This window comes from Mesocricetus auratus, unplaced genomic scaffold (assembly GCF_017639785.1).
Source record: "Mesocricetus auratus isolate SY011 unplaced genomic scaffold, BCM_Maur_2.0 Super-Scaffold_4256, whole genome shotgun sequence".
Classification (NCBI taxonomy): Eukaryota; Metazoa; Chordata; class Mammalia; order Rodentia; family Cricetidae; genus Mesocricetus; species Mesocricetus auratus.
Genome location: NW_024429182.1, coordinates 19,071,963 through 19,086,561, shown reverse-complemented (window position 1 = coordinate 19,086,561; position 14,599 = coordinate 19,071,963).

Genomic DNA, 14,599 nt, shown 5'->3' with positions numbered 1-14,599 from the left:
AATGTCTAAACCGAGCCAGTCTTGTGAGCCGCAAAGGGTCAAGCGTTGAAGATGAAAAGAAGACCCAGTGTGTGTGCAAGTGAGAGGAGGGGGCATAGGAAAAGGAGAGGGGAGGGCAGAGCTGGATTCTGCATGAAGGGCTGAATGCAGGAGAACAAAGGCCCGTGTCACCTCACAGAGGAACCTGTGTTTGAAATTCACAAGGGCTATGTTCTGGTTACTCTGCCTTGGGCTCACTAACTAGGGGCTGTTGAGCACCTTTTCGTTCTTCTCTGGTTTGTCCTGAAACACCATCCTCTACCAGACACAGATAAGATGGATTGCAGAAGTTCTGTCCTGCCAGATGCAAGATCAAATAGGGTTATAAGCGCTTTGACAAGGGACATGTCAGGTGGTGTGTGCACAGAACTCAGCAGAGCTCCTGGCCCACAGTAGGTATGCCATAAATGACAACAGTCTTCTCCTATTCCCTTCCTCTGCTCTCTGTGGCCACGAGTCACCTCCTCCCGCCTTTTCTTCCTGGGAGAGACCCCTCAGTTTCATGCCGTCTCCCCAGCCTTTAAGTGTCCAGTGTTCTCGTTTTTCCAGGTCAGGGCTGTGGGTCTTTGAGCCTTCATACAGTCCTACCCCAATCTACTATGACCCTTTAATTTACACGCACTTTATAGAAGAAGACAGTCCTTGTTAATGTGTACCTATGACATGGACACATGTCCAAAAGCTCAGGCAGGGCACGTGCCTTGCCCACAAAAAGCACAGCTAATGAAAGACAGCTGGGATGAAAATTCGGTCTCTTGGGGCTAAATCAGCACATCCTGCACTGTCCAGAACTGAGTAGGTAATTGATTATTTCATGGTGCTATTCTTGAGGGTAGAGACCTCGTTTTCTATTTCCCATAAACATCTTCTGGGCCTGGCCCACGACAGGCTCTCAATCAGCATCAGTCAACTCACTTCTAGGTACCCAAGGGAGCCCTGGCCACCCTTGCTTGGCCTTTCCTTCACGTTGTCCCTGCTGCCTAGCCGCTACCTGCTCAGGCCTCAGAGCGGCAGCCTAGCATGAGGCAGCCCTGTGCAAGCTGCGAAGAGGAGCTGCCCAGGAGCCCAGTCACTGATCCATGTTCTGGCAAGGCAGGAGAAAATCAGGAGGCACTAGATTTGTTTATGTATAGCTCAGACAGGTAGAAAATAAAAGCAACCCTGCTCTCGTTGCAACAGAAAGGAGCTGAGACTTCATGAAAAGCAGGCTTTCTTCTCCCCGAGAGTTGAGATGTTAGAACTAGATTTCCTGCAGAGGCTGGAGAAACGGCTCCCCTGGAGGTCTTTAAGAGCTGGAGAGTGACTGGCTTTCTAGCCGGATGTGGGCCTGAAGGCAATCATGAGTGTGGGGCCAGGGCCCAGGCGGCTGGAGGAAGACTCAGCATGCACCAGGCATCTCCAGGAGTAAGGTCAGAGCTGAAAGGTGGAGTGAGCGGCAGGGCAGAGAAGCTCAGGGAGGGGTAGTGGACCTAGTGAGGAGGTCAGAGGTTCAGACGGCAAGAGCCCCCTACCAGGCTGCTGAGTTCCTGGTGCACAGTCCAGGCTGTCCTTTGGTACGACTGGGCTGGCACACTGGGTGAGGCAGCATAGGGACGGAACACACATTCTGGGTCCTCGGGTTGACTCGACCTTCAGGGACAAAGGCCACACTTTTTCTCTGAGCAGAGGAGATGCAGAAGCTAGTCTTTAAAAAGTGTTAAACAGGGACCACTAAGCCTACTGAGAGACCCAGGCAGGGTGCACGTGTGATCCTAGCAGCAGAGAAGGTGGGCAAGAAGATAAGCCCCAGGCTAAACTGGGCTGCAGAGTGAGGCCCTGGCTCAAAAACAAACAAGAAGGAAGTCCCAAATCAACCTGCAGATCGGCCTTGTGCAGTCTCCTTAAGCACGAACCCGCTTCAGGAGCACAAACTACCTCAGATAAGTGTGCCACATCCTCCTGAAGCCCCCATTGTCACTAAATTTACTTCTGTTATGTGTGGTGGGCAGGAGAGAACTTGCGATGGGTAAAAACATTAAAAAATGTAAGTGCACAAAACTAATAAATGTAAGTGCTCCATGCAGGTACATCAAAATTGTGCAACTACATGGTAGACAAAGCATGACCCTCGAACAGAGCTTTAAGACTCTCTGTGGAGTAACCCCTAGATCAAGGTGGGGTACCCTGGTCTTCCCAGTCCAGAGCACTTTATGCAAGAAGTTGCCTCAGAGTTGCTCTCGTGGGTACAAAGCCACATCCCAGTAGCCCACGCGCTACTACTCTTCAAGGATCTGCACACCTGTGTGTCGGGCACTGTGCTTTATGATACACATGAGGGTGTTTGTGTTTTTCCTGTGGCTGAGATGAGGAAATGGGCTCTGAAGGACCGTCAAAGTCCTCACACGGCTGGGCTCCCTTTCGGCAGGTGCTGTCCCTTCCCCCACGCAGGCTTTTTTTCTCCATGATCAGCCATCCAGCCCCTCGCTTGTTCCTTCCGTTCAGCAATTACCCAGCACTCTTGCCACACTCCACCCTCTCCAGAGACTCCTGGCAGGAAGGACAGTTGCAGGCAAATGGGAAATTCAGGATCATCAGACGTGTTGGTGCCCACTTTTACAGGTAAGGACATTAGCACGGAGTCACCGACATCACCAGGTCAGGAGCAGAGCATCCAACTCCAAAGCTGGCCAGTGGAGTTCCGGCTCAGTGCACCGCCCAGGGTCGCCCGGAATGTAACCAATTTGGTGAACGGCCCAGGATGGATTGCTTACCGGTAAGCATCTATCCAGGGCTTGTTAGGTGCAAGCTCTGTTAGGCCACGGGGGAACAAAGATAAATAAGACCTCTCTGCCTTCAAGGAGCTTACAGCACAGCAGGGAATTGATGCCCAAATCGTGCCGAGAAAGAGATAAAGACTAACAGTGGACTGGAGAGACGGGCCCGAGCGCCCTCCTTTTGCATTCTGCAACCTCCTGCCAGCAGGGGCGCTGTGAAACTGGAGGCCATGCTTCTAGTTACCTGTTCCCCTATCCTCACATGCACAATGATCTCATCCTCACCCTCAGGCAAATGTCCTTTCTCTGCAGCTCCCAGCAGTCACCTCAACCAAAAGCCAGTCCAGCCTGGGTCACCACAGAGGCTGGTAGCCCTCAGAGGCTACTGGGCACATACGTGTACTTTAATGCTTTAATTTGCCCCCAAACCTGTGAAAAGAAAAGCTGGGTTAAGGAAGCCACACATAAAGAGAAAGGCTGGGAAATCCAGTCCATCCTACTGTAGCTGCTGCTTGTACAGTATGTCCTGTGGCTCGTGACCACTCGAGTGTGCCAATCCAGAAGCTGGGAAGGACGCGGGGTTAAGCCCTGCTGGTCTACAGTGCAGCTGAAGTTAAGGCCCAGGTCTGACACGGCTCATCTTCATCCTAGAGCGTTTGCTTTTGGTACCGCACAGACCTTGTTGAATATTTCAGTTGCCCCAAATCTACCTGTTTTGGGGGAGCATTGGGTCTGCACTTTTCTTCTGGGCGAAAACAATGACAGAACAGTTTGGACCACACTATCCAGAAAAGCTAAAAAGCCCGCCACCTGGTGGCTTTCTGGGTGGTGGCGAGGGACCCAGGCTGGTGCTGTGAGCTTCCGTGTAAGAAAGTGACCTTACAGAGCACCCACTGTGCGGGGTGCCCTGCCAAGCACTTTGCCAGGCTCCTCTGGTTCATTCTTCACACTCACTGTGCAGACTTGGTCCTATTACAGCATCATTCCCATTTCAAAGGCAAGGCACTGAGGCTCAGGTTTGAATGACCTGCTCAAGGTCATGCATCCTTCAGTCTCCAAGCTGGCATTCTAATCCTGGTTCTTCTGAAACTGATCCTGCATCTCCTTACCCACCCTTCCCCTTCCTGAATCCCCAGGCCACATAGCCTCAGGCCCTCACCACCTCTTCTGTCTCTTCCACAGCTGCAGCTACCCTGGCCTCTTTCTCTTAAATGCAGCAGTAAAGGCCGTTGCTTTTACTATTTCTTCTGTCTGCAACATTCTTTCAGGTCTGCCCATCCCTGCCTTTAGGATACTATTCCACCCGCTCATCCAAGTTGTCCACCATCCAGTCAGCCACCTGCATGAATTTCTTAGGGTTCAATGCTCTTGTGTTCTTCCTGGGGCAGGTCAACTGACAGCAGGGAAAGCCTACCCACGATGGCTCCATTTGCTGGATGTGTGAATGGAAGACTGAGGCAGGAGAAACGAGGTCTTGTGACTGGCAGGAGAGACGAGGTCCTGTGACTGGCCTTTTATCCATTTGCCTCTATGGCCTGCTCATTCCCTCTGTTTTTTCGCGTCACCCTTGGTCCCTGCTTTGATGCCTCTTCTATCTCGATACCAGTCCTGAACTCCTGTCAGAGCCGAGGGTGGGAAAGGAGAGGCTCACATCTGTACTCAGGGTTTGATGTAGTTTCAGTGCCTGGACTTTTTGGTGGAGTTTGTTGTTAATTCTGGTAGTTAGCTTGTGTCCTACCGATATTGCTCTTGGCCATTTAGAAAGGGGTTTAATTGGTCATTCAGGCCTGGGCCCTGCTCTGTTCTCCAACTTTATTCCTTCCTCCACCACATTCAGAACTTGGAAAGGTAGATTAGCATCTCAGGATTATAAACTGCCTGTTCTCACTCACCCACACTTGGACAGGCTCCAGGAGGCAGACTCTGGCTTGCGCATTTGAATTTAGAGTCCGGCTCTTCTACAGAGAAGGCAGGCCCAGCCTCAGTGCATGAGACCTGCTGCCGGCTACACTCTTGCAGAAGTGAGTCTGGGGCCATGGCAGGAGGAGGTAATAGGCATCACTGCCAAACCGATGCTGTTTCAGAGAGTGAATGAAGGCAGAACTGGACTGCCCGCTGAGTGACTGTGAGGTGTGGTGGGGTGAGCCTCACGCCCTCTCATTAGACCTACCATTGTACTGTGTCTCCTCCCTGATTCTGGAAAAATTAGCAGAGCTGTACCTGGAAAAAATTAGCAGAGCTGTAGTGTGATCACTAACTCCCAGCAGTGCTGGTATTCTAGGCCTTTCTCTGGGAGTGGGTATGAGGAAATACCGAGGAGAAGAGGTTATTGTCCAGTGGCCTCAGGTGCTGAGCTGGGCACGTGTCTTCCCAGCAGCTGCACTGGGGGCCTCTGGTTGTTGGCAGAGGGAAGGAGCTTGAGCACACACAGCCAGAGAGTCTGCAGCAGAGTCGGCCAGCGTGTTGTCACCTATCACAGGCAGCTGGCACCTCACCCCTTCCCTACCCTCTGCTCCAGAAGGCCTTGTCCCTCAGAATGACTGTCCCTTCCGGTGGTGCATCAGTTTAACCCTCACAGTGACATGGAAGGGTCAGCGCAGCTGGGGTTCAGATTGCTTGGTTTGCTCCAGACTGCTCCCGGCTCCTTGTTAGACAGATCGGAGGTGAAAGCTGACCTTGATGTAAGTAATGGGCAGACTGGCCCTACAGGACAGCGTAAATCTGTGACTACACCATCCACTGTCCACCAAGAGCTGCATATGTGCTGAGCCCGGGAGCAATGGCAGCCAAAACAGCAGCTGCAACTCATGTACACGTTGTCTGCAAGGGGAGTGAAAAGGATGCATCCCCCTTTTGCCTGGCTATGGAGACTGGGTCTTGTGTTCCTAAAAATATGAGATACGTATCCTAAGGCTGAGCTACCGGAATGGACAGGCATCTCTGTGTTGGGAAGACAGTAACTCACCAGACAAGACAAGAGGCTGTAATAATGTCATCCGTGAAAACTAGAAAGCACGACCTGGCACACTGCTTCCCGAGCAAAACCTTGAGGGCCAGGAGCGGCGAGGCGCTGTTCTCATTCCACATTCCCGTTTATCGTGTCACGGTCTGGCCACCCAAACCCCTCCCACCCGCAGGTTCATCACTTCGACCTGTCTCCCTCCATAGTGTCCCATGCTTCCAAATTGTCACTTCATATCTACAACCAAACTGACCAGGCTTAATCATCCTTTCCTCACTTATTTTGGTGGGAATTTTAACAGCTGATTGAATGACTGACAGCCACCTGCGCTGACAGATGTCTTTCCTTTTAGAGATGCTAGTTGGTGTCTTACTCACAGGATCCCAGCTGCCTGGCATTCTGGGCTCTGTGGGGATAGGCCTCATGGAGCTAGGTAGAGAGCCACCCTCCTCAAGGGTGTTTTCCTCAGGGAGAGCTTGTCGGTCTCTGAACAGAGCCCAGTGGACACACAGAGCCCGTCCAGCACCTTCCCTGTTGGCAGCACCTCACCTTTCAGAACCCCCTCTTCAGTGAGAAACCATTTTAATAAGGCTATAATTTTGTTACAGAAGTTTGTAATTAAATATCCTTAAAAGAAATGAGGTTGTGGGTCCCTATCTCCCAATTTATCATAGACTTAATGCCCCAAGTTACACACTGTTTAATTAAGAATGTATCCCCATTGTAACTGCCTGCAGCTTCCTGGCCTTGGAGATAGGCAGTGCTTGGAATTTATCATGAAGGGTACTCTGTTCTTGTTGTCCTGTTTACAGGGAACTCCAAAGTGAGGGTAGCCTTCCTACTCAGAAAAGGTAGACTCTTCTTCACCCCAACCCTGCAGGGCCTCTCTCTTCAGTAAGTCCACCCTTCAGTCCTCAGAATCTGAAACGGTGTTGGCGGCTTCATTTAAGGAACCAACATGCTCCCCCTGCTGGCTGAGGGCAGCCAATACACCTGTGTGCTGGAAAAATCAGCCTTGTCTTTGGTTTCCTGGGAAGCCATGCTTAGAGCACCTACTGTGTGCTAGGATACCATGTAATATCACCTACAATATGCTAGGTGCAATGCTAAGGGACATAAGAAGGTCCAGGCTCCTTTCCCAAAGAGCTCAGAGTCTAATAGGAGAGATGGGATGTACATACACACACACAATGGGCTAATATCTGTTAACTACAGGGTCACAGAGGATGGAGAAATTCCTTCTTCCATAGAGATGACAGAGTATCCACAGAGAGGCTAACATCTGACCTGCAACTTGGAAAACAGCTAGATTTTGGGAGATTACCAGGGAAAGGAAGACCAGACAAGAAGATGTTGGGGCCCGGGGACCTGAAGAATTCTGTGTACAAGTGAGCCAAGAGCTTCACCAACATGATGGCGGTAAGTGACAGATCAGGATCTAGAACCCACATTTTCTCACTTTAGCTCGCACTCACCAAGAATCCCAGGCCGAGGGAGGGCCTGGAGTTGGGGAAGGAAAGGCAGATGTCAGGAAAATGGAGGAAGGAGCTCACGTTGCCGCAAGAAATTCAATCCCACTTACTAAGGAAGTGAAATGGTCTGGTTAATTTAATTTCCTAATTAGATGGAAGTTCTGTAGAAAGCTTGCTTTGTTAGAAATGTAGATTTTTAAAAAACTTCCTAAAATATTTTATGCCGCTTTCCTGCCTTAGCAAGTGGAGCAAAGGCACCCGTTCAGTCACTGGTAACCCTGGGCTTAGCCATGCCTCATAGTGTAGCTATGGGTAGCAGAGCACACAGCCCATAATAATGCAGCATGCAGCCTTATCAGCCCTCAAACCCATCATAGGCAGTGGATTCACCTACTGCAGATTTCTTTATCATCATCTACGATATTTAGATTTCTTTATCAGTGTGGAAAAGAGCATTTTGGCCAAGCCAGGGACCTGCTGCCTGTGCCCCAGGCATCTGAGGCTTTTTCAGTTGTTTAGGGAGACACTCCAGAGTCCCAAGAAAGGCTGCCCGCTCTCAGAACTCTGCTTGGAGTCTGCAGATACTTAGAGCTGGTTTGTGAAGGAGCAGGCAGGCCATTCTGCTGACACCGGCTGGCTCATGCACATGTCCCCACGGGGGTGCTTCTCCTCAGGGAATTCTCAGAAAGAAACAAAGATGGTCTGGATTGGGTGCCAGCTTGGATATGGAAGCTAGCTTCCTGGGTTGTCCCCAATGATTCCTGCCTTTGAGGGTTTTGTCTTGTGTAGGCATCTCCTATATCATAGCAGGGATGGTCCATGTCACTAGATACACCAGGCGTGATGGGGCTCTGTTCTTAGGTCTGGGTGGAGAGTGCACCTTTCATCTTTGGGTCTCTGTCTGCCTTGCAAATCCCCGGATCTGAGGAAAGCCTACTACTACTTTGTGAGCCCCACACAGAGACCCAAGGGACAAGGGAGTGTTCCCAGTCTTTTCAAGTAACAGCAGCCTTGTTGAAATCTTGACTAGCGCTTCAAGAGATTCTGTCCTGGAGCCACAAGGCTCCCAGGTTCCTGACTCCCAGAAACTGGGGGAGATGGAAATGGGAGGTGGTTAAATAGAAGTGAGTATCATGAGCTACAGTCGATAACCAGTGCTGTCAGAGTCCTCATTAGGGCGAGGGATGCAGCCATGACACTTAGCCAGCCACTTAGTTCCCTCATCTACAAATAGGAAAGAAAGGTGGAGCCAAAAGGGAATGGCCTTGTGTGCAGACGCCGAGACAAGACTCAGCTCTATTGTTCTGGGGTTCAGCTTTGCACCCCTTTCAATTCTCAGCCCTTACACACCTCCTCAACTTACTACCGCTTCATTTATTGATTGTAGAGTCCTACTATGTGCTAGGAGCTGTGCTAGGTCCAGAGCAATACAAAGGATCTGCATACACTCAGGAACTATGGAAAAAATTCTCTCACTGAAATAAAACATGCAAGAGGTAGAGATTGGATGAATAAATAAATAAATCAGGAAATATGTGTTAGTGCTTGCTCTGTCACTCAAGTCCTGGATTCCTTTGTCATTCTTCAAAAATGAACCTTCCAGGCCAATATTCAGCATGAAGACCAAGACTAAGATACAAGATTAAGGGCTAGTGGGATGGTTCAGTGGGCAAAGACACAAACTACCAAGCCTGATGACATGAGTTCAATCCCTGGGGCCCATGATGTGAAGGAGAGAGAGAACTGACTCCTGCAAGGTGTCATCTGACTTCTTCATGTGCACCGTGGCACACTCACACACGCACACACAGGCACGCACACACACGCGCACGCACATGCACCTGCATACACTCAAATAAAGGTATTAAAAAAACTTTTGAAAGGAAATAGGATCAGGGTTATGGAGATGCCTGACTGCCTAAGTTTGTTAGGCAGGTTTGAAGAGGTGAGTTCGGAAGACCCAGGTCACTAAAATAGTGAGCTCTGGGTTCAGTGAGAAACCTTGCCCCCAAATAAGGTGACAAGCAATAGAGGAAGACACTCAGTATTGACGTCTGGTCTCAGCAGGCAGGGGTGTGCACACACGTGCACGCACAGGGGCGGGACCGTAGCTTTGCCTGGGAAGCAAATGAGGAGGCACTAGAGAGGAAAGTTGATCTTGAGTACTAGGCATGCTTTACGCTCCCTGTCAACATCTATGAAACACCTTATATCCAGTAGTCGGGGGTTCCTGATATGTTAGAAGTTCATCTGTGAGTGATCCATGACTTAACAGGCCAAGTACTCTTCATGTCACCCAAGCTGATATTTCAGATGAGAAAATGGGTGTGAGGGAAGGCAGTGATTGGCCCCACATCTTACAGCAAGTCGCAGTAAATGAGACCTGGTCCTGGCTCCCCCCAACAGAGTGCTGGCTTACAGGAAGTACACAGAATCCGAGGAAACACAGAGCTTCAGGAAGTCCCAAGCTGGTATTTATTTTCTTTTAATATCTCCCAGGGACAGACAGAGTGGCTCGGACAACCAACTCTGTCTGCAGAGCTAGGCTAGCAGGCACCGAAGGTTACCTCCTAAGACGGGGCCGTTAGAGAAAGGGCATGGCAGAACTGAAGGACAGGGTGGGAGAGTTAGGCTACGTAACATAGCCCCAGTTGGTTTCCCAGTGGTCTTTGGCTGGTCCTAAGGGCTCAGGTGGCTCTTGTGTCGCGTGGTGACAGTTTAGATGTGAGTTGGCCTTGGGCTACTGTGTTATCAACCAGTTCAGCACGGCGTGGAGGAGTTAGGTCTCAGTGCCAGTCACTTGGGTTCAGTCGCATCTTGTTATTTAGTAGTGCCATCTTAGGCCACTAACCAGCCTCTTTTCCTGACCATGAAATGGGAACCCTGATGGCCCTTCACACTGCAGGCTTGTCTTGGGGATCAAACAAGTGAGTTTTGCAGAGTGTCCAAACCAGAAGACAACAGTGTAGTAAGTGTGGTATAAGCATATGACAACAAACAGCAAACAACTATACTCCTCCAGGTTTTGGTTTTTGTCTATACTTTAAAAATGGTTAGATTTTTGTTAGACATGACAGCACACACTTCTAATCCCATCACTTCAGAGACAGAGTCAGGAGGATTGCTCCAAGTTCAAGGTTAGCCTGGCTTGCAAACTATTAGACAAGCCAGTGCTACATACTTAAATCCTGCTTCAAAAAACGTTAGATTTTAAAAACTTGTTGCATTGATATATAAACTTGCCACAGTCGTATGTACCCCCTGCTGTGAGCATATGCTTAGCCATGATCATATAGTGGCTACTTCTAGGCATGGTGTGCATGTACATTAGGATGGGTGACTTGTGACAGACACATGTGTTCTCAATCACTGCCTCAATCAGGGTGCAGGAGGTTCTGTTACCCCAATCCTGCTCCCATCCCAGGCAGCCCTGCTTTATTCCCATCCCCAGCTGAGGTAACCCTGATCTTTGTCACCAAAGACAGGAAGGACACACTGCTACGGGTGAGCAACTGTCAGGCAGCCAAAGTCTAGGTAGATGCTTGTTATATGATATGACGACTGTACCCCATAGGTCCTGACATCACTCTGCCAGACACACTAGGAAAGCTTAATTTTTAAAGATAAAAACGAATGCAAGAAAATTATTAAGCAAAAGGATGAGTCACAAACAATTGGGAGATGGGATATGAAAATATTTGTTTAATTCTTGAAGGTTTTCCCCTCCACCAGTTTGGCATTATGCCAAAATAAAACTTTACACCAGATAAACATAAATATCAGAAAGACAGAGAGGAAACCACTGAGCATGTTGAACACAAGTCTGTCTCAGAATCTTCTGGAACATCTTCAACCCTGCCATAGCCCAGGTCCGGCTACACATCGAAGGATTCAGAGCTCTGTGGGTGAGGCCTTGGGTGTCCACCCAGTACACAGAAAGGCAGTCAGAGCTCTACAAGACCCAGGCCTTGGCAGGAGAGGGCCCCTCCAGCTGGCTGAGTCCACACTGGCCTTTGGCATAGAAAGGACTAAGCTTGAATTTGGCGGGCAAAGGGCTGGCTCAGGTTAGCATGGCAGCTGTGTTTGCGAAAATGCCTTGTGTCTATAAAGCACCATATGCATTGCAGGACTTAGGGCATCCCACGTCCTCAGAGAGCAAGACTGCTCAGAAGCAAATTAAGTAAGTATACCATAAAATGTCAGCTAGTTATCAGGCTGCATCTACTGCTGTTGCTACTACGACTAGGGTGGCCAGGCAAGTGGTTTGCCTGGGATACCCCAATAGACCTGTTTTCCCTTTCCTTCTGGGCAAACTGGGAGGGCTAATCAGTTGCCTAGGGACTGTGGCTAGTCCTTAAGTTGCCAGGCTAGCTTCACATTCTGGTATTAGCCAGAACAGGCTGCCATAATAAATATCACAGATTGGTCATCTAAACAGCTGATACTGAATTTCTCATAGCTCTGGTTGCAAAGGTTGAGGTTCTTGCTATTAGATCCCTGATGAGGGCTTCTCTTCTGGGGCTTGGCAATAACGCTTCCTTCTCATGCCCTCACACAGCCTTTCTTCCGTGTTCACACGAGGAAAATGACTCCTGGTGACTCCTTCTCTTACAAGCCACCTGAGGATCCACCTCTATGATTTCAGTTTAACCGTAATTCCTTCTGAAAATGCCCCCTTTCCAAAGTGGTCACTCGTGAGTTTTGAGGGGTTACAAACATTGAGTCGTACAATACGTTCGTCCACCCCACCATCATCTTAACTGTGGCTTTGGCCTTTGCTGTCCCTGTCCCTGTTCCCACACAGTAGGTGTCTCCTGCCATCACCTCCTGCTGTTGCCTATCCCCTTTCCTTAGGTTCTTAGAACTTTGCTGCTCTTGAGGAATGTTCTGGGCCCTAGAACACCCTTTCCCCAAAGCTGCACATTTATAAGGGCCAGATCTGCAGCTCCAGAAAAGGACATTCTGGTCCCGAGAGCCCCCCTTTTCCTGGCTTTGCCTTTTCCCTTTTCCTGGCTTTCCCTTTCCCTTTTCCTGGCTTTGCCCTGACAATGTCCATCTCATCAGCAAGAAGCCCACCCGCTACACAAACATGGGGGTTTGTGAAAGCTAATGAGGGCCAGGTTGCTAGCCTTCCTGGAGGTCACTGTCACCCAGAGCTGTGCCCCAGAGCCCTGTGCTGGCCTCTTCCTGTCGCCGGGGCATCATTAGAAATGTTAATTATTAATTATCACTAAAAGCCCTTTTTGCTGCATCGGTGTTCTCCAGAGTTCTTGCTATCTCTCTCTTTTCCCTTTTCTTTCTGTAACCAGACCCTGGTTCCTGGGTTTCCCACTTTCCTTCTAGGCCTCCTCCTCTGCTTACCTCTCAACTACAGCCTGGGCACTAGGGAGAGACATTTGTACAATAGCCTTTTGCCAGAACACGTGCTTCTTTCTTTCAAAGTAGGGAGGCCCCAAGGATCCAAGAACACACAAACTGGGAGGAAGCTGGGCAGGAAGTGGGTGCTAATGTTCTCAATAACTCCCATCTCTTCCACTTTCTTTGTAGTTCAGATGCTAAGACATATTTAGGGATTCACACACACACACACACACACACACACACAATGTCCCATGTGCGTGTGCATGTGTGTGTGCATGTGTGTGTGCATGTGTGTATGTGTGTGTGTGTGTATGTGTGTGTGTATGTGTGTGTGTGTGTGTGTGTGTGTGTGTGTGTGTGTGTGTACTTTCTGTCCTGAGTTTTCCTAAAATATGTCCCTACATCCATTATGGCACCAAAATGCCCTTGCATTCAATCATGGTATCAGACCTCCACTGTTGATGAAAAAGACCGTGGAAGAATAAGGGAACAACTCAAATCCACAGCTGTAAGATCACATGATCTGATGGAAAGAACATGGTCTTGGAGTTGAAAAACCTAGGTTTGAATTCTTGTTTTGCTGTGTTCTTCCTGTGTCAACTCAGATAAATTAAACAGGCACTCTGAGTCTCATTATTAAAACATGCCAATAATTTTCCCTCTCTGGGATATTGGGAAATTTAATGAGATTATAATCTTGTCTACCTCATAGTAGGTATTTAATATACATTTGAGTGTTAGTCATAAAAAAGAGAAAATCTGTCCTTTCTATGTGACAGAGCTGAAAAGCTGAACATCTAGACAATTGCTATGTGTCAGAAACTGCTTTACATGTATTATACATACTAACTCATTTAATCATTGTGACAACTTTCAACAGAGACCCTATTATTATTATTTATTATGACCATTTAGTAATGAGTATTATAACAATTACTTCTGAAGTAGACGTCAAGTAATGAAATGTTAACTAACTGGCCTGAGGTCACGTGCTAGTAAAGAGAGCTGGGGAGCTCTAAGATGGTTTGGCAACTAGAACTCTCATACAATAATGCAGCTACCTGTCAGATGCAGCTGATGGCACCAAAATGTCCCTTGATGGTAGTTAGAGAAGCCCACATCTGACTGTAACAACAATAAAGACTATGTAAAGGACTCCCTAATACTTCATATTGAAGACATATTTGATATATTGGGTATATGTGGAAGTTATAAAATTAATCTCATCCACTGTGTGTGTGTGTGTGTGTGTGTGTGTATTGCTTTTGATCAAATCCAGGACTTTACACACTTGCTAGGCAAACACTCTTATTGAACTACACCATCATCCCTCTTGGTTCCATTTTCAAAGTTGATTACTAGAAACCTTTTGTTTAGTGGTAGATCATGCACCTGGAATGCACAAGGTGCTATTCAATCTTCAGCATTAAAAAGAGAGAGAATTAAGTGATGGGGGACTTACTTTGTGTGTTCGCTGGACTGCATGGCCTAAGCCCTGTCTTATACTCCCTGCCACATGGTCGCCAGCAGTGAGGATGTGTGGAGACTGAAGTGCTGGGTTGTGTTTGATGTGATGGCAAAATCGCTGCTGGATCTGAGCAAATAAGGTTTCTGGCCTTCTCCAGGGCCATTCTGGAAAGGCATTAGGAGACCAAGGCTTTGAACTTGAGAGTTTGCCCCTCCCCTCACCCTGCCTAGAGGAGGCAGTGAAAGAGGGTTTGTCCCTAAAGAGTTTGCTCCCTAGTTCTGCCTCAGGTAGTGGTACAGTTCCATCAACTTCAGCTGACACCCCAGCCAGTGACCTCCATGCCTGCAGGGGGCCGGGGGGGGGGGAGACAGGAAGGGAGAGAGCCTTGGGCTCATTCTCAGGGTCGCCAAGACCAGCTCTGCCTGGGCATCTCAGATCCTTGTTGGGGATACTCCTTCTAATGACAGAGTAATGCCCCTGCATGCCCACTGTAGGGCAGTTCCACTTTCTAGAAGGCTTGTTTTATATTGAACCTCTTCATGGG